The sequence below is a fragment of the Eubalaena glacialis genome, chromosome 2 (assembly GCF_028564815.1).
Source record: "Eubalaena glacialis isolate mEubGla1 chromosome 2, mEubGla1.1.hap2.+ XY, whole genome shotgun sequence".
In the NCBI taxonomy this organism is placed as follows: domain Eukaryota; kingdom Metazoa; phylum Chordata; class Mammalia; order Artiodactyla; family Balaenidae; genus Eubalaena; species Eubalaena glacialis.
Window position 1 is genome coordinate 176,663,316 of NC_083717.1, and position 25,650 is coordinate 176,688,965.

The following is a 25,650-nucleotide window of genomic DNA, read 5'->3' on the forward strand; positions in this document are numbered from 1 at the left end:
AAACTAAATGTAATTAATAATAAATTTAAATCAGTTAACCAATCTATAACAATTAATACTGGAAATGTTACAACTAATATTAAAAGTTAATAACTTTGGAGTCGTCCACACTTTGATAGTAAAGTACTAACAAACAAGAGAGTAAGTGAGTGAGACAGGAAGAAAGGGGTCCTTTCAGAGGGTAAAGAAAGAGGAGATGGGAAATAGGTCACTTGCTTATCTCCATAATTTTGACATGGCCAGTCTTCTTCTCTTCAAAATGTTATGCATAAAGCCAAACTATCCTCATAAATGTTTGTACTTTATTAGTAAACTCATGGACATGCCATGCTGGAATGTTTAATTTGATTGGCATAAAGCTGGTAATTTGTGGAGGAATTACTACACTACTTTTATATTTGCTTCAATGCCTATGGCTGACCACCCTAGTCTTTAAGTGGACATTTAAAAATGTTGTAACACTATATCAATGTGCTAGCCAGAGACACTGAGTGGGTGCTCGTTTGAGCAAGGGAGTGAAAAAGAAGATAGAAAAAGCAAGTGTTCACTGTCCCCCACAAAAGGGGAGTCATTGCCCATTTTCCGGTCTGTCATTTGTTGATTAGCAAAATTATGGCAGGATTGCCACAAAGCATAAAGCGTGCCACTTTACCCAGAGGTAAACAGTCTTGGTAACGTGAAGTGGGAAAAGATTAAATTTAACATCAAGGGAAAAGGACAGGGCTCTGGGAGGAATAGACCCTTGAGAACCATGAGACCAGGTTAAGGGTCAAAGAGTAAAAGCGGGTCAAGGTCCACATCATCATCACATCATGTCAAGATAACAGAGGTTGGGTATCCCATACCCAGAACAGGCAAATTCCAGTGATTAAGCGAGTGAAATCAAAGCACCCACAATTAATGACATGTTGCTCATAGCTCTGTGAGACCAGTGTCCCAACATCATAAACTTCCTGCCAGAGTGACAGACAGCAGGATTTTTTTTTAAATTTCAATAAAATTTACATGAGCAACAGGTATAGAGAGACAACTACAATTTCTTTATATTCTTATGTCAATGTATTAATAGCAGCCATTTAAGTATTTTCTGAAAATGAATTGGGATCTGGGAGAAACTTAACTGGCCTAAACACTTCAGTTGTTCCTAGTTAAATGATTTAGAAGTGAGGGCTGAAATAAGAACAAAATGTCCCATCTCAAGATAAAGACAACAAAATAAGAAAAGCAAATCTGTAATTTATGCCCAAAAGAAATGAACAAAAGAAAAATATAATCTTAACCATATGGAGTTATTTTGTATTGCATCATAGAGAACAGGAAAGACTTTGGGATTATCTTGTATTTGGGATTGATTATACTTGCTACTTTCCACATATTATTCCTCTACCAGAGCGTGTACAGCAGTTCTATTTTTGGTTTTTCATTTCACTTACCAAAATAGTGACTACGTTAGCTATCTTAGTGTATTTCCCACCTGATCAATTTTGTCCTTAAGGCTGTAATGCAGCTGGACGAGGAAAGCTTAAAAATATACATCTAAAAAAAAAAAAAAAGAAAACATAAATCTAAGAAAAAATTAAAAGCAATGGATTTGAAGATTTGGGGCAGAACATGTTCAATTAGTATAACACTAGAATTTTCTCTCTCAAATGATTTTACCTGAAGTTTTTGCAATAATTCCCTGGAAATATTGCTGTGGCTAGGAGAGTGGAGAATGATACAATGGTATTAATTAAAGGGGTGTGTGTGTGTGTGTGTCTGTGTGTGTGTGTTTTAACTGATGGAACTGCCGCAGAATCATGAAAATTAGCCTCATGAAAACACTATCAATAAATCTTCACCATACTCTATTAGATAGGCATCACCATAATCTCAATTTTACAGATGTATTAACTGAACCTTAATGTGCTTAATTAACCAGACCGAGATCAAACAGTTAAGTCACAGAGTTAAGCTCTGGTGTCGGAGAGACCAGATTTCCATTCCATTTTCTTACCTAACTTCGAAAGTATTTTCCAGGTGTAAAACACAAAAAATACTAGAGATTCAAGAGTGCTTGTTAACAAGGACTGTCACCTTGAGGAAGACACTTAACATCTCTGGTCTTCTGCAGTAAAATACAATGGTTGGATTGGATAATTAATTGCCAAGGTCCATGGCAGAGCACAGAGGTGTGAAAAACATCTCTATCAGTGAGTGGTAGGCATTGACTTATGCTGTTTCTGCTCTAAGACGTCATAGGTGAATTCCTGTTCAAAGGAAAGAAGACAAACCGCATGAAATTTAAGTCTCCCTATCCAGTCCTCCATACAACAGCATCAGGAAAGTATGGCAAATAAGGCTGGTCACATTATGCCCCACATTGAAAGGCAAAGCTTAGCACAATGAGTGAGACTTGGAAACCTGAGATGCTCAAGTTTTGATAAACAATATGAGCTCAAGAAATACTTCCACCCTCAGTCACTTGGAAATGCTATTACCAAAATCAGAGCAATTTATAAAAAGCACCGTTCTAAATAAGAAAAATGATTAAACTAGGAATCAATCTAGCTCCAGCTCTGCGAGAAACTGAGACAGTGACCTTGGACAAATTATCTGAATCTCTGGGTCTCAATATCTTCATTTTCAAAATGAAGGAGTTGTACTAAAGCCTAAAATTTTACCCTTTTCTAAAACGATATATTTTTATATCAATAGGTGAATACCCATATAGCGGGAGAATATAAGAAAGTGAAACTGTGCTGAGTGCCATTAAGAAGAATATTTTGTTGCTGTTGTTTCCTTTGTGTGTATCCTCAAAGAATGAAAACATCACCTACGTAAATTTAAGACATTACAGCTTAAGAACTGGTTCCAAGTATTAAAACTCATCCTTAAAAGTAGTTTTAAATATGACTTAAAAAATTAAGAAACTCCAGGTTTTAGATGCCACATTTCCTTTCTAATGTCACAAGTGATTTTTTTGACAAATGCACTTGAAATCAACGGACTTTATCTAAGAACCCAAAGTGAATCAGAACTACTTAAAGTTCATAATCCAGTTAGATTGAAACATCATCGTTCAGGGATATAGTACCGAAAAGCATTTTGTGGAGACAAATTGCCTCATAGGTTCTGGCTGAGATTTCCTTTCTGTGCACGTGGTTTCTCAAGGTTTTTCTTCTATTGTCCTATTTATTTTTCAGGAGTTTTATATGAAGGGCCTTGGTTTAATATTCTTTGAACAATGTCTTGAGCTATTTGGATAATGGGTGCTATATAAATCTCATAAACAAATGGTAAATGTTAGAAAATATTAAATGGGAGTACATTAAAATGAAGTTTCATTATGCTGTGTTTGACTTCGGCAGTGTTCATAAACCATAGCATGTTTAGATTAAATTCATTTCCAGTATAACACCAGCTCACCACATGTTTTGGACAAGATTTAAAAAATCCAAATTTCCCTTAGAGTGGTCACACTTTTCCTAAATATTTCAGCTTTAAGCTGCAGCTGAAAAAGTTTCAGTTGTAATATTCCAAATTATTCTTAAAAGGCATAGATTATTCACACTGTATATAAATATTAGATCACTGGGGTACCAAAAATGAATTTTCAATTTCCCAAAGTTCATGGGTTCAAGCATAAAACATGGAAAAGCATGGTTTATGAAGCTGGTGGGACAAGATAAAAGAAAGCAAAGTGGCCTTCTATATGGGAAACTTGTGACTCAATGAGCTATCTTTGAATTGATTTCAATTAATTACAAGGATCGTACTAAGGTCAGTAAACATATGTGATCAGCACCAAAAAACAAAGTCATAATTTTAACCTTCTGAGATTCTGAAAAATTGAAGTTTTTAATGCAAGTTGATTGGTAACCTACAGTTTGGCCAGAGCCTGTGTGTGTATATATATGTGTGTGTGTGTGTGTGTGAACATACACATATTTGTGTGGCAGGCATGTTATCCTTGTTTATATGTAACATTCAGAGCTTCCTGGTACAGGTAACATCAGTGTAGCAGGGAGGGAGGGAAGTTAATTAGATATGTTAATTCAAGGGCAAACACCTACGTTAACCAAAAACCATGAAATTAGACACCAGAAATTTATGGTACTGACAAAAGAGTACCAAACAAAATAAATTTTACACTTTCAGCAACAACTTGGCTAAATTAAGGCAACATTTTATAAAGACCAGGGCTTCTAGTTTCCTAAAATGCATACTAAGCTCTCATAATTACTGGAAACTGTCCTACCTTGGCCATGGTAATTCAATAACATCCTTTTTCCTTCCCAGTGTCATGGAAACATGAAAATCAAGCTGCAACATTTTTTCGTGCTTCCTACCTTGTTGCTGAGTATCTTTTCTCTTAGGGCAAAATCAATAGTAGATTGTGGGAATGGAAACAAATCTATAAAATAGCTCTAACACTTAAGAAAATTGAAACTTACTTGAGAAATATGAGAAGGATATAAGCATACAAACATGCATATACATGCACATATATCAGAAAATCCTTTTGAAAATTTTTGTGTCTCCATCCTGGGCATCCAAAAGAGTATGTGCCAGTTAATACAACAAATATTTTTGAATAAATGTATTTTGGAAGTAATAGTTTAGACTCTACTTGCCTTTGCAGATCAGAAAAGACACCTGTCAATGATCAGTAATGTAGATATAAAAGTCTTCATGACAAAGACTAGTTTGACATATGGTTAGAATTTACATAGACAGAGAGGTATATGGAGGATATGGCATAACATGAACAAAGATGCAGGAGTATAAAAAACATGATATGTGTGAAGGGAAGTAAGGGTAAGGGCTTGACTAGAAGAGTAACTTTAGCTCTTAGTTTATACCTATACAGGGTCATATAAGGTAGGGACAAGTTGTAGTTCAATTATTTGAAAAGGTCAATTGTTCTAGCGCCATCAAATGGACCCTTCTTTATATACAGTGGTTAAGTGGCATACAGAAGATATGGAATTTGGTGTTTGGAATTTTTTGGTAAAATATATTTTTATCTTTATTGTTGTTATACAGAGCAAAGCAAACCTTTAGAGTTTGGTGTGCCTCTATCTTATCAAATCTTTCCACACCATTTGTTTATGGTGGACATTGTTGGTGTTCCCCCCAATAAAATTCCTACTTTCCCATTCCTAAACTTTTCCTAATTTTATTCAGGCACACAGCACTCCCACACACGTATAAATATTTAGACCTTGTGCTATGGAGATATTGACCCTGACTTCTCTAGGGGTCAGAATACTTTGAAGGTACTTCTCCCCCATAATGCTATACCATAATGATTTTTTTCACGAATTAATGTCTAAAGTAACCACCTCTTGATTTTTTAAATTTTATTGCACGGTCTGGTTCAAAAATAGTAATATGACCTAATTCAAGCAAAAAGACAGAAAATTTTTAGTATGGAACTTTGGGAAAGACATTTTTTTTTTTTTTTGCCCTTACAAGAAGACCATCAAAAAAGAAACCCTCTCTTCCCTTGAATGACCAAGTATGCAGTAGAAAAGCCAGAACATGCTGCCTCAATTTTGCCATCACAGAGAAGATCAAAGGCCACTAGATTAAGCCAAAAGCTAGGCTTGAGCCACCTCTGAACTTTCAATATATGTATCATTAAATTATCCTGTACTTGTAAAGCTTATATCCATTTCTCTGTTATCTACAGCTGAAACTATCATAATTAAAATGCAGAACTTTAAAAAAATCCAGTTAGAAGACTAAGCACAGATTATGTTTTTTTTCATATGTTATTCTATGGCAATCCCTCATAAAACATTTATGTGCAGATACTTTTATCACAGTACACATTGACCTTTTAGTATTCTAAAATCTTTCTATACTATGACACAATTTCTTGTTAGCATAAGACAAACTCAATTAACTCTGAGCATTTCTGTTACTTCAGATAAACCCAATGGCATGTCCTTAGAGGAAAGTAATTGGCTTCCCAGTATAATGAATATTTTATTAATTATAATATATCTTCTGAACATGACAGACTACATGTGCTTTAAATTAACTTCATTTGAATTTAGGGAGCGTGGGGTGATACCTCCAAATTTATATTCCTCTTAAAATTAGACTTACTTCTCCCCAACTCTAGTTATTTATCCAGTCAAATGAATATATTTCTATAAAATAATCAAAGTGTCAAGGAAAACTACAGTTTCTGTAGAGTGTAAGAAGATCATGGAATCAAATTTGATTTAAGCATATTTCAAGCCATAAGAAAAATAAATTTCTAGTTGGCTTTCCTTTTGAAAAATAGCTTTTCATACACTTATTGAAACATTTGAAGGACTTTTATGAACTTTTAGCTTTATAATAAATAAGCTGCACACTTTTCTTGCATACACTGAAAATCACTTAAAGTGAAAGCAGGTCAGAGTATATATGATGTCATTTGAAAACACAGTGCTTGGTTCTCCTGTTTGTAGTTGCTTGAGGCTGCCTTTGTGCTACAAGAATGATTTGATTTACTTACAGGATGTGTTCTGTTAAAAGATGGGTTCTCTCCCATAAATGGCCCATATCCTCTCTCTGCTTTAAAGAAGCAAAGTTATATTTGATGGTGTCACGAGCAGACCAACTGCGTTTTGCTGTTATGATTTTCATCATCAAGGACTCTCATGTTTATGTCAATAAGATGGACTCACACCAGAGATAGTTCAAGGAATTTAAATCAAGCTACTCTTTCCAGATGGGTCAACTTGAGGACAGACGGCACGACTTGCCAAAACCACAGAGCTACCTATTGTAAGAACTGCAGCATAAATCCTGAGGCCCCAAACATCAGACTAGCTCAATCCAGCACTAGTTCTCTAAACATCCAAATATAAGAGAGGGCAAAAGCTCTGATCCTAAAATAATTATGATTATTTTAATAATGTCTTTACAATATAATACTATTTATAATAAACTTATAGATGCTATTTACATATTCTCATTCAGTCTTTATCAACTAGCACTTGATATTAATATTGTGCCAATATCACAAATAATGAAACTGATACAGAAATTAACATCAAATGTGGCACACAAGAACTTACATTTGAATTCTGAAATTACTAAATTCAGGACCTTCAACTTAAAACTTGTTCAGTAGATGCCTTTCTCCATAAGTTTGGGAGAACAAATGATAACGTCCAATTTTATATATATATATATATACATAATATATATACTGTTTTCCCTGCTTAAATATCCACATTCTCAACCATCAAATTTTTTTTGTTTTTACTAAGATAGTCTTTATTTTAATATTTCTTAGTTTTTTTTTCTTTCTCCTTTCCCTTTCATACATTCACAGGTATAGACATTGCAATTTCTTTTGGGGTGCAATTCAAGCCACATATATCTCGTTTCCTGAACATGGCAACTATGTTTATGTTATGTAAACTTGGAGATCTCTGGCCACAACTGAATGGCTAAGGGGAGGATGACTGAAGTGGCCAATCAAAATTGGACCTCTTTTGTTTTTTGCACAAAAATATGGAATTTGGATACTGAGGTTCTCACTCATCTCTGTTAAGAGGTTGAACCAAGAAGTCATGGAAAGTCATGTGGCCCTCTTCACTCCAAAGTAGAAAAAGCTCTACTTCAGAGAGAGAGAGAAAAAAATGAAGGACACTTGGACCAGCAGAAGCAGAGTAAAGAAACTATAGATTTAGAGACATGGATAGAGTAGGAATATGGGTTCAGATGGCTTTCCAGTGTGCAGTTCAGTCTATTATGGGGTGCTACCACATCTCTGTCCTCATCTCCTTGAGAAATCTCCAAACACACCCAATAAATTGTCTTTAAGCAATTTGAATACATTCTTTTATAAAGTCACAGTAAATCAGATATTTTGAGGATCTCACATATAGAAACCATCATGCTTTCTTTGTGTGTACAGAAGTCCAAGTAACATTGGCAAACAGACATAAAAAGTAAAACCAAATAAATAAAATCAAAGAAAGAATTCCTGAGAAGGATGCATTATTTTATTCTCAAAAACTATTATACTGTTTTTAGGAATATTACATATCATTTGGGCTTATACTAGATCAGAATTTGGTGTACTTGTACATTAATTTATTTAATTATTACTTTGAGAATGCTTACTGTGAGCAAGCATCATTGAAAAGCACTGACTATACAAAAATAAAAAAAAAAAAATCAAAATCCCAGTTGTCCTTCTTAACAAACTGATACTAAAGTATATATGGAAATGAAAGGATGCAGATTAGTCAAAAAATCTTGAAAAAGAAGAACAAAGTTGGAAGATTCACACTTCCCAATTTCATAGCTTACTTAAAGATACAGTAAATAAGACAGAGTGGTACAGTTGCAAGGACAGACATATAGACCAAAGGAATAGAACTGAGAGTCCAGAAAGAAATCATGGAAAAAATTAAGGTTACTTGATTTTAGACAAAGGTACCATGACATTGCAATGAGGTAAGAATAGTGTTCTCAAAAAATGGTGCTGGGACAAGTGGATATCCACATAAAAATAAAGTTGGACCCTTACCACATTTCAGATACAAAAATTAACTCAAAATGGATTATAGACATAAAACTCTTAGAAAAAAATAGAAATAATTTTTGTGACCTTGGATTAGACATTGATTTCTTAAATACTATACAACAAAACCAAGAAAAAATTAAATAAGTTGGACTTCTTCAAAATTAAACTCTTTTGTGCTCCAAAGCATACCATCAACAAAGTGAAAATACAACCCAGAAAATAGGTGAAAATATTTGCAAATCATAAAGCTGACAAGGGACTTATATCCAGAATATAAAGAACTCTTACAACTAAACAACAAAATGACAAATAACCCAATTAAAAACTGGACAAAGGACTTGAATAGCCCTCTCTCCAAAGGAGATATAGAACTGGTCTATAAGAACATAAAAATATGCTCAATACTATTAGTCGCTAGGGAAATGAAAATCAAAATCACTTCACACTCACTAGAATGGCTAAAATAAATGAGAAAGACAATAACATGTGTTGTGGAGAATGTGAAGAAATTTGAACCCTCATACATTGATGGTGGAATTTTAAAATGGTACAGAAACTTTGGAACATTTTGGCAGTTCCTTAAAAATTTTATACATGGAGTTTCCATATGACCCAGCAATTCCACTCCTATGTATATTACCAATAGAAATAAAACATATGTTCATGCAAAAACATGCACATATGAATATCTATAACAGTATTATTCATAGTAGCCAAGAACTGGAAACAGTTCAAATATCTATCAAATGTAAATAGATAACCAGAATTTAGTATATCCATATAGTTGGGTATTATTTGGAAATGAAGAAGGAATGACTTACTGAAACATGCTACAACATGAATGAACTTTGAAAACATTCTGCTAAACGACAAAAGCCAGTCACAAAAGACCACATATTGTATGGTTATGAAATGACTAGAATAGGAAAACCTATGGAGATAGATAACACATTCTCGTTCTAGGGTCTTTGGGTGGGGAGGGATGGAGAGTAGCTGTTAATGGACACAGGATTTCTTTTGGGGTTATGAAATATTCTGAAATTAGATAATGATGATGGTTGCAGAACTCTGTGGATATACTAAAAGAAACACCTGAATTGCACATTTTAAAAGGGTGAATTTTATGGTTTGTGAATTATACGTCAATAGGCTATATAAAAATTAAAAATAATGAAACACCTAGTAAGTTACAGATCTGGACCATGAACCCATGCAACCTTGTGTCAGAACTGTGTACCCTAACCAACATTTAATTTTCATATGGAACATGAGTTTTACAGACCTCCTCTGCAAGTGTTGATCCTTTCAGTGGCTCTATGTGTAGACAGGTAGCAATGACCATCTTAATACTGAGAATGAGGTGAAATGGCTTTAAGTAAATGACAATAAAGAAGACAGAACTCATGAGTGTGTTGGTAATAAGACTGAAAACCAAGTCTTTGCTTCCTAAATCCAAGATGGCTTTCTTCATCTCATTACTCCATGCTGCTGCTAGGTAGATTAGATCTGAATATATTTTTGTACTGGTTTTTGTTCATATGTTAATAATTTTTACTTCCTGAAATTTGTTTTAATAAATGATGAATTCTCTCTTTTGCCTTCTGAAATCTGTGCAAATGCTGAGTGTTGAAATAAAATTTACAGACATCTGAATAGATGTGATAAGATTTCTCACAAGTTTATATTTATCACGTTTATATTCTGATGATGATAGCAATTTAACCTCCTAAGTCAACTCAATTTCAAGTCTCTGGCCTTTGAAATGGAAGGTTCCTAACAATTACACTTACTTAAGCATGAAGTTAATAAAGAAATAAGCATGTTGCATGCACACACAAAGTATGTTCCAAGATAATGTACTAAACCAATGTGGAAATGTAGCCATGACCAATATATTTCTCTTAATATTGATTTGCTGGTAAACCAATATCTTTTACATAGTTTTTTAGTTTATATGGAAACCATTCATTATCTTAGCAAACATCCAAAGCACAAACAAATCAATGGACTATGCCCACCAACAAATATATTATACATATAAGTCAATAAAATTGTTGCATGCAACTATTTTTTCACATATGTGGCAATCTAATTTTGTCAGGCTCTTACAAATATCACAGTTGATTTTTTTCCAAAAAAAGGCACTAAATTTGGAGAATCAACATTACAATTTAGGGTTTCTCCCCTTTATTGTACCAAATATGTATATTGGATATTACAAGATCTTATGGCTCCATCAATTTCTGGTAGATTAGTTGTTGATATGCAAATACCACCTTTACTACTTTTTAACTTTAAAGTATGGATATTTTAGTATCAAAAGAAAGCCAACAATCTGAATGGACCAGAAGGGATATCATTTCCTGGTTCATATAAGAGCAGCTTGTGAAAAGAAAGTAATTACTGCTTTACACCACTAGGTTATTTCTAAGAGGTAATTAATTTCTTTGGTTCTTGATAACAATAATAGAAGTGCACACTTTCACTTGAAACCAGTTTGGAGACTTTTCACAGAAGTGACTAACCTTATATTTGCTTAGAATTTTGCATTGTTCATTAATGGAGCTCCATTTTTATTTTACTATCATATTTTTACCACACTGTTAAAATTTGACTTCATATCCAAGATGAAATTGCATCTAAAGTGTAAATCATTAGAACTCATGCAGTCTGGCAGCTCCAATGGGAAAGGCCAGCTGCCATGCAGACCCCATGCAACTCCTCTTCCTTGGAAGAAGGGTACCACCTTGACATTGTGAGGGATACTTTCTGACGTCTCCATACCTAATAAATATAGCAGACCGTAGAGGCCACCTTTCTGTACATCTGTTTTAAAAGAGCCAACCTACTATAAAAAATGGCATTAACCTTTAATTTTAATTCCTTTCTCTTAGTCTAGGCTTCTGGATTGCTCACTCAGTATAAAATCATGCAGCATGTTATTACGGTGTCATCAGCATGAATAATGGATTCCACCCTCGTGGAGATGAACCTCGGAAAGAAGGGTTACCAATATGGCCATCATTGTTTACATGGGCCTTTTAAATGGAATGTTCTGGACATCTGAAGCACTGAAAGTGACTAGTCTGAAAAGCTATGACAGTACTTTTAAAAATGCCATGGATTTTGAATGCTCCAAGGAGTATTAATAAAATGCCATGATCCTTAAAAGCGAATGTTGACTTTTCTGTTTTCCTGACAGTGAAACTGAAATGGATGGAGGTGGTTGGTAGTGTGAGAGTCGTATAAAAATAGCAGCTCCAGCACTGGTTGCTCTTGGGTTATTGAACCTTGAGCTGGAGGTACAACAGTGAAATTTCAATGTAAGTGATGTTTCTCAGAAATGTCACATCTACCCGTCACATGTGCCTCTGCTATTTCCCTACAATTATTTGTGTTCCCAGAATTCAGCTGTCATCTTTGCATTTGTAAAGAAGAAATATTTGCATTTCAAAAATAAACATTCTAGAGACACTTCTCTTTTAAAGTGAATTAGCATAAATATTAATAAGATCGCTTCATTATTAAGCATAGGTAGTTTCATCTCATTCACATGAGAGAAACTTGTAATGTTATATATGCCTTAGATAGATAAAGAACACTAGCTCTTATATGATGCTAGTTAAATTTGTTCTCAATTAGGACAATTTTTAAGTGGTCAGAGAAGTTTACTAACTTAATACAGCCTGACTTTCAGTGGCAGTAGAAAGCCTCTACACCTAATATGAATTATTTTTTCAGCAGAGGTATGAAACAGACTAAATGAAAGTTAGTATCCTGTGCCAGATAGCTTCATTTTGCCCCTTTCTAATCACTTTCCTTCCTTCTCTACTATGGTCTCTTCCTTGGAAGACTAACTTGCAGGGATTATATTAAAATGTCCTTTATGCTATAACATGTGATAGAGGAAAGTAAGAAAGTGAAGATAGAATATTTAGCCCCTGAGATCCCTCCTTGTGAGTTTACATCGAGCTGGGCATGTTCCTTTACCAATGAGGACTACTCTTCTCAAAAGTGTTGAGGATACAATTATCTCCTTTTAGGTTCTGCTAACCAATCCCTCTCTCATCCCTTTAGACCTAGGCGTGGTATCATGTTGTTTATATAAACTCTGCATTACTGCACTATTCCTTCTGATTTCCTGATAACTACACTTTTATAAATTAACCACTTTGTAAATAAACCCTCCTTGTTTTATCCTATTCCCATGGTTCATCTGTTTCCTGTTGGGACCTGACTGATCCTATGGCATAATTTGGAATCAAATGGAGACTTGTTTTTTCTCTACAATCTCTACATAAAAATTTACTCAAATATCTAGGTCTGGTCTCCCCAGAATATAAAGATCCAAAATATCCACTGAAATGCTTCACTGTTTATTCTTTTTCTTTTCTTTCTTTCTTTTTTGTTTGATGGATAGCCAAAGTCTGTGCTTACCCCAAATGGGAAAATCTAGCCATAGGAAGTCTTTGTTATCATCATCTAGTATTATTTTTATCATGCAGAGATATCCTTTCTAGGCTGAGAAAGATATCAGACACACATCTAAACTAACTGAATTGAGAGGAAACTTTCCATTCATTGTCCAACAAAATACATATTCAAGGTCCTGGCATTTTCAGGTTGTTTTACCAAGTAACCATCAAATGCATTTTGACCTGCTCCAAATAAAGTTAAAAATAACAATTGATATCTTCCTAAAGTACAATTTATTTTAAAACTTCTAATACTTTTCTCATTAAAATACATTTATATTAGAAGTTTCATATAATAGAAATAAACAAAAGAAAACTGGTTTCCAGAAATCAACTCCCTCTTGATTTGATAGCATCTGACTGGTTGTTCTTTTTCACCATAATTTGCTGATTCCTTCTTTTATTACTGGTCTCTTAACTCAGAGGTAAACCTTCCTTTATCTGTCTCTACACACTCCCTTAGTTTTCTGAGCCAATCTTATTACTTTAAATACCTTTTATATGCCAATAACTTCTAAATTTATCTCCAGCATGAATCTCTCACTGAACTCCTGACTCATATATCAAACTACCTACTCAATTGCTCCACTTGGGTATCTCATAAACATCTCACACTTAACACTTCCCAAACAAAACTGCTGATCTCAACTCTACACACTCCACTCACCATCTTTTCTGTCTCCTGGGTCCTCAGTCTAAAGTTGGAGCTTTTCTTAACTGCTCTCTTTCTTTCATACTCCACATCCAATCCATCAGAAGATCCTGTTAATTTATATTAAAAACATATGGAGGATCCAACTCCTTCTCACCATTTCCATTATTATCTCTCTGGTCCAACCTGCCATCATGTCTGTTGTTAAATGTTGCACTGGGCTTCTAATTGGATTCCTGATTCCATATCCCCCCGCCTGCAGACCCCCAAACTGGCTATCATCGCTACTGCATACAGGGTGATCAAGTTAAAACTGAGGTCAGATGATGTCTCATTGTTTATAATCATCCAATGATAGCCCTCTGGATTCATTTCCTAGGGCTGCCAAAACAAAGTACCACAAACTAGGTGGCTTAAAACAACAGAAATTTATTATTGCACAGTTATGGAAGCTAAAGTTGGAGATAAGTTGTCAGCAGGGCTGTGTTCTCTCTGAGTACACTGGGAAAGAATCCTTCATTGCCTCTCTCCTTGCTTCTGGGGGTTGCTGGTAATCCTTAGCACTCCTTGGCTTGTTAACTGCATTGTTCAGTCTTTGCCTCCACCTTCACTTGGCCTTCTTCCCTGCGTCTCCTCCTACAGAAGTTCCTCTCATTCCTCGTATAAAGACACCAGTCATTAGATTTAGGGCCCACTCTAATGCCCTAAATTAAGTATAATCTCAGCTTAACTTGATTACTGTGCAAAGGCCTTATATCCAAATAAGGTCCACATTCACAGGTTCCTAGTATATAAGAATTTGGGTGGGATATTATTCAACCAGTACCTTCCTCCATTCCATTTAGAGCAGGTACTTAATTGGTGCAATTTTGTTCCCTAGAGGATACCTGGCAACATCTGGAGACATTTTTGGTGTTCACAACTGGAATTAGCTATGAGCACCTAGAAGTTAGAGACCTGGGATGTTATTAAACATCAAAATGTTGAGGTATTTATGTCAATTTATTTTGGTTCTAAATAAAGTTAAATAAATAAATATTATGGGAAAAATGATACACATTCATTGTTTATTACTTGGGACAGAGACATTAACTTTCTAGAAAATAAGGTTGTTCTCTAAAAAAAATTTATACTTCCACCTGTTATTTGTTGAATAATTGCTGAATAATATTTGCATCTCTCTAATTTAATTTTCTTTGTGTTATGTTAAAAAACAAGGCAGCAGGCCCCAAAATGGAGTCTCTTATGCCAAGACCCATGTCACCAATTGGAGACTAAATTACAGTTTTGGCTCTCCCAGAAATGGAATCTTAAACCAGTCAGGAATCACTTGCTCAGCACAAGTCAGGTAATCTGCCTGATAGACCTCTGTCATCCTTTAAAGAAAAGTAGCCTTGCAATAAACAACACACTTTTTTGTCCAGAATAACTTCCTTGTTCCCACTCCCTGTTGTCAGTAAACATCTTTCATTTTGTACAGTTCCTCGGAGCTCCTTTCTATCTGCTAGATTGGATGCTGCCAGATTCGAATTGAGTTTTGTTCAAATAAACTCTTAAAAATTTTAATATGCCTTAGTTTATGTTTTAACAAAAGCTTAGCTCTGATGGTAATTAAGTTAGATGAGCAAACTATGAACTATTCCTGAAGCATGTTTACCCAACTGGTAAACATCTATGATAGCTGCCTTCCAGGACTGTATTCAGATAAGGCATATAACTCCTAAGAGAGAATACTATGTGGCTTGTAGTATGAAATTCATAATTATTAATTCCCACCCTCTCCCTCTTAAGTCACCATTCCTCCTTAAGTAAAGAACTTGTATATACCAGGGTCTTTACAGATATTGTTGAATAGAATATGTGGAATGACAAAATGGTATTTAACCCATGAGACAAAACCAGGTCTTTATAAAGTTTAAAAGCATCATATGTTTAATTCTATCATATTATTATATTGCTATTATTATTAATCTTATTGATATTATTATTTTAGTTTCATCAATTGCACTCATATATTTTAACTCTTGATTCTGTTCTGAAAACAAATAATAACTAAATTCACTTCCTTTTATTTCCAGTAGGTCATTGAATATTGCACTGTTTATGAAATCAAAATATCTTGAAATTTTGGCTCAATCCCTATTTGGGGCACTCAGATACAGATTTAAGTGGAATTTGGAAAAGGGCAATAAAAACATGAAAAGGCCTGACAGACTTGATTTATGAGTTCAGATTAACATAATTAAAGAGTAGATATTTTAGGGATTAAAGAAAATAATCCTAAAGGGAAACTATCATGAAAAAACAAGCGTAACTACTCCAACTCTGTAAGATGGTGAATTACGTCACAGAGAAAGAGAAACAATGGATATATTTGTTAAGAAAGTTTAACACTGCACCACAAAGAAACCTAGAAAGAGCACATTTAGACTAAAGATCACAAATTATAACCTAAGTGAACCTCATGACAGCTGTGGAATATTGTCCCTCAGGAAACAAGAAGGGGCTAAATATCTCAATTACTTACAGTTGAATGAAATTAAGAAATTAGAAACCATTTTGCTTTTGGTCAAAGATTAAGACTACTTCATAAATTCTGTGTTTTTATATTCTGTTTTTTAATTATACACATGCATGTATACTGGAAAATATTCTGGGCAGAAGTACATTTATTAAACTCTGGAGAGAGAGGATATTTAAATTCCTGTTAGAGTTATGGTAGATAAGTACCATATCAGAGAACATGGTTGCTTCCTTTAGATAGCAAAAAGAGAGACTAGAAGTCAACTCTTTATTTTCTTCCCCGTTGGTATTTTGTCAAAGTCTAAAATATAAAACCCAGAAGTGACCCGTTCAGCAGGTGAACAGAAGGTTCACTGGGATAATTAAAGCAAGGGCTTGCTCCACCTGGATAGATGATCTAATGGGAATTTATAGCTTTTCTAAAAGCAATTCCAAAGATGCGTAAACCCCATCTTACCCAATTTCTCTTAACCTTTGCCGTAAAATCTTTCCATCTTTCAAGAATTTCAAGTCCTCTTAACCAGGCTTAATTAAGTTGTCTCAAACGAAGTACAAATAAGAAAAAAAATTGGCATATAATACATGATACTTACTGTAAGAAGGACCGAATGTCTTACCTTGATTCATCCTCTTCCTTCTCTTTGAGGAAGGAAAGTAAAGTGTTCTTTCTCAGGTTGGGTAACCACAGCTATGAACATGACACATGATAATTTATGGTGGGAATTTTTGCTTGTCAGTTTTCAGTGGACTGCGGATAATGGCAGGAACGTGGTTACTCTGAAGACATCTTCTGAGCAACCCTCTGACATCTGGAAAGAAAAGGGAGACTGAAATAATCTGCGCTTGAGCTTTTCATGTGAAATGTCCAATTAAAATAGCCTTTGCTCGCTGTATTTTTTTTTTTTTTTTTTTTTTTTGCTTTCAAATAGAAAAAGATCCACTTTTCCGGATTTTTTAAAAAACAAACTAGAGGAATTCTTATTTGAAATGTGAAATTAAGTTCCCATTCCAGCTAAAGGGTCAAGATCAGTGATATCGTGGTAATCTGTGAATCTTTCAAGACAGACGTTTAATTTCCATGCTGAACTACTTTCATCACGAATGAAGCAGTGGGTTAAAAGAGCTGCTCTGCCCCTTGGGTCTTGTGGGAATAGCTAATTTAACAAAAAAATAGCATTGTTTTATGTCCCCTATCCTACTGAACATGTGTTAGACTCTAGATGTGTATTGTTGATTCAATTTCTCCATCTTTTTTATAGTTAATGCACTTAATGTCCTTAAAATAGACTCAGAAATAGACTTTATTTAGATTAAATCTTTACATTTCTTAACAATTATAAATACACATGGTTTCTAAGAATTTTTCTTCTCTCTTCAAATATTTGAGCAGATTAGATGTGTTCACCATTAAACAAGAAATAAGGAATAGGCACACATTTCTAATAGGACCAGAGAGATAACATTTGGTAAACCAAGAGAGATATTATTTCAAAACACTCGTTATTAACTGGAAATTAATTGTGATGCTGAAAGTCTAGTTACCTTTGATGAAATTTAATGAATATTTTAACATTGTTAAAACTGCCAAGTATTAGCATTGATTTTGGCTAAAGTTCAATTTCCTGTTTATAAACTTATACAAACTTGGGATTTCAGTGTCTATGAGAGTCTCTGAACTTCAAACTTGACAAAAAAATTTATTCTCCCATTCTCAGTTTTATCTCTCTCCTGGACTATGTTTTAAAGCGATAAAAAGTACAATGATTAGATTACTTCTTAAAGCTTGATAGTGGTCCAGACAGCTGAGTTTGCACAATGGTGGCTAATAATAGAAACAGAGAAATGTTAGTTCAGGATGGTTTTTATTTCTTGAGACCAAGTTCATAAAACCCTAGGCTAAAATATTGTAATTCCCATTGATAAAGTAGTTTATTTAAGCTTTGTTTGAGTTCCTTAAAGCAAATTAGTTGCTCAAATAATAACTTATGAAGTGCACATAACTCTATTGAACTTAATTTATAGGCTCTGATTAACAAAATTAAAATATAGAAGTACAATTATTTATAACGATGTTATGATTCTAGTATATTGATTTTATAAATATTATAAAGTGTACTTGTTTGACATGATACTTAAGACACATGTTCAAGTTATATTTCTTAGAATTAATATCAACCAGTTCTATCAAGATAAACGTTCCTCCTAAAGTTTATATCAGATCTGAAGTTTAGGTAAATACATATATAATATAGCATTATATGTGTATATAATATATATGTTAATCTCCTGATATACATGTACTCCAGATCTCAGAAATCAAATACATTAAATTTTTTCTATCATTCCTAATTTAAACTATGGCTGATTTAAACTATGGATTAAAAATTATGTTTTGAAACTTCACTTTTTTAGAAATAATATTACTCTTTCAAGAAGTCAAATTTCTTTCAGCGTGATTATACTTTGTGGATATTACACATATTTATAAAATCCTGTTGCTTGATGCTTTTCCACTTGGATTTAATTCAGTAGCTTACTGTTACATTTTAAGCTCTGTGTTTGCCTTTTCAATGACTGCATTTATAATTTAAAAAGCTACTACTATACATGATTGGCATTAAGTGGACATTTTATAACCCACCTGCTAAAACCTATATATACACTGGCTTCCTGATCTAGAACATTTATTTATTAAAAAACATATCTTTTAGTTTCTAAAGTTCTTATGAAAATAAAGAATATAGTGTTCCTGGCATTTAAAACAGGAAGTCTAGTTGTGTGTTCAATAGCAGCTCCAGCCTTGTCACCAGGAAGGAAAGGAGACAGGTCACACCTTTTCTCAGGTGAGTGACGGAGCACCTCCTCCTCAATATGAAAGCACTAGACTCTGCTCTGCACCCAGTGTTAAAACTGCAAAGTTTTCACTTTCCTTGATAGCCTGAGGAAATGGAAATTATGAGTGAAACTTTCATGGCTTGGCTCTTTTTTTGTTTGTTTGTTTGTTTGAAAGTCTACTTTGGTGGAATTTTATTTTACTTTTATTGGAGTATAGTTGCTTTACAATGTTGTGTTCGTTTCTACTTTACAGCAAAGTGAATCAGTTATACGTATACATATGTCTCCTCTTTTTTGGATTTCCTTCCCATTTAGATCACCACAGAGCACTGAGTAGAGTTCCCTGTGCTATACAGTAGGTTCTCATTAGTTATCTACTTTATATATAGTATCAATAGTGTATATATGTCAATCTCAACCTCCCAATTCATCCCCCCCCGCCTTCCCCCTTGGTATCCATAGGTTTGTTCTCTACGTCTGTGTCTATATTTCTGCTTTGTAAATAAGAGTGTTTATACCAATTTTTTCAGATTCCTGAAGAAACAAGAAAAATCTCAAATAAAAAACCTAACTTTATACCTAAAGCAATTAGAGAAAGAAGAACAAACAAAACCCAAAGTTAGTAGAAGGAAAGAAATCATAAAGATCAAAGCAGAAATAAGTGAAATAGAAATGAAAAAAAAAAAAAAAAACAACAGCAAAGATCAATAAAACTAAAAGATTGTTCTCTGAGAAGACAAACAAAATTGATAAACCTTTTGATGATGAGCCAGACTCATCAAGAAAAAGAGGGAGAGGACTCAAATCAATAAAATTAGAAATGAAAAGGGAGAAGTTACAACTGACACCGCAGAAATACAAAGGATCATAAAAGACTACTATAAGCAACTATATGCCAATAAAATGGACAACCTGGAAGAAATGGACAAGTTCTTAGAAAGGTACAACCTTCCAAGACTGAACCAGGAAGAAACAGAAAATATGAATAGACCAATCACAAGTAATGGAATTGAAACTGTGATTAAAAATCTTCCAACAAACAAAAGTCCAGGACCAGATGGCTTCACAGGCGAATTCTATCAAACATTTAGAGAAAAGCTAACACCTATCCTTCTCAAACTCTTCCAAAAAATTGCAGAGGGAGGAACACTCCCAAACTCATTCTATGAGGCCACCATCATCCTTATACCAAAACCAGACAAAGATATCTCAAAAAAAGAAAATTACAGGCCAACATCACTGATGAACATAGACACAAAATCCTCAACAAAATACTAGCAAACCGAATCCAACAAAACGTTAAAAGGATCATACACCATGATCAAGTAGGATTTATCCCAGAGATGCAAGGATTCTTCAATATGTGCAAATCAATTGATGTGATACACCATATTAACAAACTGAAGAATGAAAACCATATGATCATCTCAATAGATGCAAAAAAAGCTTTTGACAAAATTCAACACCCATTTACAATAAAAGCTCTCCAGAAAGTGGGCAGAGCGGGAACCTAGCTCAACATAATAAAGGCTGTATATGACAAACCCACAGCAAACATTATTCTCAATGGTGACAATCTGAAAGCATTTCCTCTAAAATCAGAAACAAGACAAGGGTGCCCACTCTCGCCACTATTATTCAACATGGCTTGTCTTTTAATTTTATATCAGATTAAGAAGGGGCTTCCATTCACTTATTCAATCAATTAGCTACTGTATGCTAACTGTATATGCATGTCAGACATTATGTTCCATGCTGGAACTACCAGTTGCCTGATTAGCTGGCTGAATGGCAAAAAAAGCCGCATGCATGCACACACACACACACACACACACACACACACACAAGTTCACACAAGAGCCCCCACCTCTAGTTTACCTGTAATCTGGCCATGCTTTCAAAATTATTGGCAGATACCACCCATGCTAAGTTTTCAACATTCCTGCTATTCCTTCTTTTTCTTCCTTGAATGGTTCTCTGAAGTTCTTCTCTGAAGTTTCTCCAGACAGCCTCCATCCCCTGAAGCCTCAGAACATGTTAAGACTTCTTTTCTCTCTGCTCCACAGACCCTGCCTGCACTCAGGATAGGACAGTTTTGTAGCACTCTGTTTATCTGTCTGTCTTCCCCTCTAGACAGTGAGAGACTCGAGAGCAGAATTTTCTCTGTGATCATCAACATATCACGAAAGCCTGTCTCAGAGTTTGGCAGAAAACGTATTGGAAGAGAGGAGAGAAATGACGTGAAATGAAATGAATTGAAATAGACATCCTAGACAAGAGCCCGTGGAGTCTCCTTGTCAGCCTCCTATGGAGCAGTTCCAGTTTCTCCAGAATGTGTATGTTGGGAGTGGGGGTGGGAGGTGTTGTCGTCTAAATATGAGATTCAAACACATTCCAATAATTTATTGTAATCCCTTTTCTTAAAGCTAAAGCATAATGCTTTGTCAGTAAAGGTATAAACAAAGCAAAACAAAACAAAAATATATCACTAACAATCACAACTAAACACCTGGTATTTGAGATTTTGGCAAAGGCCTCCAGTGGAGGGTCAAGCTGAGCCCACGCCAGTCTCCTGCGGGAGTCATTCAGTGATCTCGGTTAAACAGAACAAAGGGAGGATCTATTGCCTGGCTGTGAAATGGTGCTCTTTCAACCTGGTGTCTGTCAAGACAGGAAGAAGATAATGCTATTTTACATCATTTACAGTGAGGCTGGCGCAGCAGGAAGCAGGGCGGTTGAAAGTGCACCGCTCACATTGCTTCCTTGAGGCTCTCCTGGCCTCAGGAACAATGCATATTTCTCTGAGGATTAGCTGGCTGAATAGCAAAAGAACCACACACACACACACACCCCAAAGGGAGCAAAGCCAAGACAGAGGAAAAGAGAATGAAAGTCCTCTGCCCTAAGACTGAAAATAAATTTAAACTTCTTACCTTAACAAGGTAAACAATATCTGAATTCTTTTCAATTTCATATGCAAAAAATAGTGAATAGGAGTGAAAATGCTATTTTAAAGGGAATCTTTTTAAAGCAATAGTACTAATTTAAAAATATAACTGCAAATCATCCATCATCTAACCACCCCAATTCAAAACAATATGTATTAATGCATGTTATCTAAAACACTTGTGCATGTTTACATAATCATACATTTAGTATGAAATAGATTATTTTAATTATCAGATCAATAATTTTTTGTTTTATTTTAGTAGCTGAATAAATTTTTATTGTGCCTATGTGACTTATTTTACATATCCTAGGGAAATCGTTGCATCCTATTGAGGCTATATTAGATAATCCTGCAACAAACATCCACATATCATATATTTTGTCTGCTTAGGATAAAGTCCAGGGGTAGAATTCCTTAATCACAAGATATGACCATTGTTAGGGGTCTTGTTTTACACTAACATATTGCTTATTCAGAGTCTTCTTTGTGGTTATCATACCAAGGGTGATGGATGAGCACATCGGGTTCACCAGCTCATAGTAATGCCTTTTCATTTTTCAATAATACATTTATTTAATAGATCTAAAGTGTTGTTTTGGTTGCTTATATCTTATGAGTTTTTAAATTAGGTGTGACTTATTCGTTCATGTACTCTGTCCATGTATTTATTAGTGGATTGATATTATAGATTGAGCAAAGTCTTTACACAGAATAGAGGTTTGGCATTTTTAAAGTATTAAGTATATAAAACTTTTGAATATGAATATATTAAATATCTTCAAATTTTCTTTGGGGATATTGCCATCATTGAAAAGCAGAGAAAGTTAAATTGCTCCCCAGTTTTGATGGTTTCTATTTTGTTTTGGCCAGTCTTGTTTTCCCCTACACTTTGTTTTTAATGTAAAACTCTTTAATCCACTTGAAATTTAACTAGTAGGATGGTACAATAAAAGGATTAAATTTCTTCCTTCATAATTTTTTAAAATCAGAATTGTTATTCCATTATCTTGGCATCATTTATCGCGTAATCTTTTCTGACTCCCCTAATTTTAAAGCTCACTTTTTTATACATAGTGAACCTTTATATATCATTGGATCTATTTATGGTTTTTCATTGATATGTGCTTTCATTTTGTGCAAGTATTATATTATTTTGAATATTGTTGCACTTTAACAGGGCTTGTAGCATTGCATTGGGTTTTACCTCCTATTCTCCCTTAACCCTTTTAAAAATATTATTGTCTTTTTATTTTGTGATGTCACTTTAAAAAAAACACTAGATTTTAAATTACCATCAGTTGAAATAATCTTTAGATATTCTCCAGTATGTGATCAATATCAAATTTCACTAAGCAAATCACAGAACATTTTAAAGTTGGATTTAGATTTGTTTTTAAGAATCGGTCTTGTTTTTTTTTAAAGAATGGAAATATTATAAAATTTTCAGGATATCCTCTTCAGGATTTATTTTAGAGATTCTTGTATTTAGGAGTTTTTCCTTGGAAATGATGTCATGGATAGTCACTCAAATAAGTCTGTCTTACTGCCTGTCATCATATTTAGATTTTAGACCCTCTAAGTATTACCCATCTTGATAATTCACATAATTCAGCAGACGGAACAGCCAAGGACTATTATCTATTTTTTAGATTTATTAACATAACAAAATATTGTCCTGATGTGCATTTGATTAAACTAGAGAATTCTGATATATTTATATAAATTATTTTTGTATTAAATAAGACAGTAGAAATTATGTCTAACCACATGTTACACAAAGCCGAATAACAAAATAGAAAGCTAACATAAATTTTATCTAAAATATTAGAGTAGTTCTGCATGATGAGATTAATTGAGGCAAAATTATACATACATTAGTCCTTTAATAATTAATATGGGAGTCATCAGACACAAAATACATGCTAAACTTTGAAAAAATAAAATATTTAATGAGACAAATTAAATGAATTTTCTGTGACCTATGAAGAAAAATTGAAACACAGCATACTTTGAAATTAGATGTTTTAGCATTTTCTGCATTTCTTCTATGGATTAGTGAAGCACATCACGGAACCTACACTTCTTAGATATTTGTCAAGATAACGTTAGGGAAAGAAGCCAAGACACAGAACCACTTCTCCTGGCAGAGCAGTTAAGATCATTAGATTTGCAGTTCACTGATTATAGACTCAGAAATTCATAACTAAAAGAGATCTTTAGAGAACATCTACTTTAAGCTCCTCAAATGATGAGACAATTATGTCATAACAAAATTGTTTGAGGTCTTAATGCTAACTAGTTGCAGGACCAAAACCATGCTAGTTTTCCAACTTGTTCAGTTTAATACCCTGTAATTTGCATGGGTAGTTTTTGTTTTCTTACTCATATATGAATAAAGAACAAAATCCTAGCAAATACCTCAAATTAGGCTTAAAATTGAATTTATAATAATGTTTATAATAATGTAGCTTCATTATGTACTTGATAAAATCAGGTTCCATCCTTATTTTATGGTTCTAATACTATGATAAAATTAAATTATAAATTAAATACAAACAACACTAAAACTTTAAATAAGGATCTTAGTTTAACATACATTTTTTTTCTGATACTAAACCAGCTCTCATCAATAGAATGCAGTAGGTCAGTTTTGCTTAGCCTTAATGCCATGTATCAGAATAACTCAGTTCTACAGACACTTCCATCTATACAAACTGTTTGAAAAGCTTTATTCATAAAGCATGCATTGGTGCATGTGGGTTTCAACTGATGCAGTGGAATCATTTAGGTGTTTGTTTAGTCTCTCTAAATTCATTTCCATTTGTCTGCAATGATTTAGCACAACTCCACAAAATCTGAGACAGGTCCAAATTTTGTGAGGCCTGAAGCTTCCACACTTTAAGGAGCCCTTTAAAAATTGGAAATTTTAATACAAAATTAAATATAAAATTAATCACTATTAGAATAAGTCACAACCATTTAGATATCTCAAAAGGCTGACAAATATCTTGAATATAAAAATTGAGAAAATAGTGCAACATTGTTCAACATTAAGTCTTTGGTGATTAAAGAACATACAAAATTAACTTAAAATCAAAGCACACCTAATAACAATTCAAATGTGCTTAAATTGCCACTGCATTGTTTTCAGCTATATAATTTGGCAATAGAATTACTCTTGTTCATTGACACATTGATGACCATGTGTAAGAGCTTTTGTTCCTGGAACTCCTGCTTCTTCAGGCCTTTTTGCAACATTGCTAGAAATTTTGTATGCTGTTTCACCTGGAACTACCAGATTTTAACAGCTCAAGATGAGTCAGTGCTCTAAGATGGGATCTGACTTGTTGAAATGCGTAAAATGTGTGACTTCACACATGGGTCGATTCTCTGTTTTTAGTACTGCATCAGAGAATCTCTAATGAATTTTACATGATTTCAATAAAAAAAGGAAACTATTTTTTTACATTGATAATTGTATATGTTGCACTATCAGTTCTGCTGATAGCAGAGTTATTCCCTTTTGTCAAGATGCTAAGAAGAACTAAATTTTTAACATTCAAGTTTGTAAACTGAAAATTGAAAGGCTTTTCCATAGACTAGCTTCTTGGTCTGTATGTCTTAAACCTTGCTTCTTCTTTTCTATAGGGATACCTCATTGTATGGCGTTTCAGTTTAATGCGCTTCTCAG

At 34.0% G+C, this 25,650-nt stretch overlaps 1 long non-coding RNA gene across 2 annotated transcripts in view; it reads right to left on the bottom strand.

The window, feature by feature from the left end:
- The window catches only part of LOC133085633 (uncharacterized), a 125,512-nt gene extending 104,215 nt beyond the window's left edge, over nucleotides 1–21,297 (bottom strand). For both annotated transcript variants that reach the window (XR_009699573.1, XR_009699574.1), the window contains exons 1-2: nucleotides 20,888–21,297; nucleotides 16,792–16,983 (exon numbers count right to left, since the gene is read on the bottom strand). This is a non-coding gene — a long non-coding RNA (uncharacterized LOC133085633). The remainder of the gene's footprint in view (nucleotides 1–16,791; nucleotides 16,984–20,887) is intronic.
- Between the last annotated feature and the right edge of the window lie 4,353 nt (nucleotides 21,298–25,650).